Source organism: Procambarus clarkii, chromosome 67 (assembly GCF_040958095.1).
Source record: "Procambarus clarkii isolate CNS0578487 chromosome 67, FALCON_Pclarkii_2.0, whole genome shotgun sequence".
Classification (NCBI taxonomy): domain Eukaryota; kingdom Metazoa; phylum Arthropoda; class Malacostraca; order Decapoda; family Cambaridae; genus Procambarus; species Procambarus clarkii.
The window spans coordinates 3488704-3490038 of NC_091216.1; positions in this window are offsets into that span (position 1 = coordinate 3488704).

Below are 1335 nucleotides of genomic sequence, written 5' to 3' on the forward strand. Positions count from 1 at the left end.
ACAATGCTAGAATAAAAAGATAACAAATTTGTTAAACATGAACGGCCATTTATAAAACCATGTTGCGACTCAATTATTAATTTATGTTTTTCAAGATGAAGACGAATTTTATTTGCTATTATAGATTCGAGTAACTTTCCCACAATAGACGTTAGGCTAATTGGTCGATAGTTAGACGCAAGTGATCTATCTCCTTTCTTAAAAACTGGTATCACATTAGCAACTTTCCAAAACTCTGGCACTCTGCCTGACTCTATTGATTTATTAAATATGGTTGACAGTGGGTCACAAAGCTCCTCTTTGCATTCTTTAAGCACCCTAGCAAACACTTCATCCGGCCCTGGGGATTTGTTTGGTTTGAGTTTTACTATTTGTTTAAGAACATCCTCCCTGGTAACTGCTAAACTCGTCAACCTGTCCTCGTCCCCACCCACATAGACTTGTTCGGCTGAAGGCAGTTACCTTTGTTCTTATGTTTATGTTCTTATAATATCGCAGTACAACATCCGTACTGTCTGTAGACACTGTGTTACGTGCATGAAACTTGTGTACACATATGCAGCACATATTTACTATGTATCATGCTAATTTGTGTATATATACAATCTATTTACACACTATACACTGTCACACACTATACATTCACCATCAACATATTCAGAACACCGAGCATATTCAGAACATATTCAGAGCTGCTTCATATGGGCCAATAGCAGCTGCCTCGTATGGGCCAATAGCAGCTGCCTCGTATGGGCCAATAGCAGCTGCCTCTTATGGGCCAATAGGAGCTGCCTCGTATAAGAACATAAGAACAAAGGTAACTGCAGAAGGCCTATTGGCCCATACGAGGCAGCTCCCATTCTATAACCACCCAATCCCACTCATATACTTGTCCAACCCATGCTTGAAACAATCGAGGGACCCCACCTCCACAATGTTACGCGGCAATTGGTTCCACAAATCAACAACCCTGTTACTGAACCAGTATTTACCCAAGTCTTTCCTAAATCTAAACTTATCCAATTTATATCCATTGTTTCGTGTTCTGTCCTGTGTTGATACTTTTAATACCCTATTAATATCCCCCCGGTTATGTCCATTCATCCACTTGTAAACCTCTATCATGTCACCCCTAACTCTTCGCCTTTCCAGTGAATGCAACTTAAGCTTTGTTAATCTTTCTTCATATGAAAGATTTCTAATTTGGGGAATTAACTTAGTCATCCTACGCTGGACACGTTCAAGTGAATTTATATCCATTCTATAATATGGCGACCAAAACTGAACTGCATAATCTAAATGGGGCCTAACTAGAGCAAGATATAGCTTGAGAAC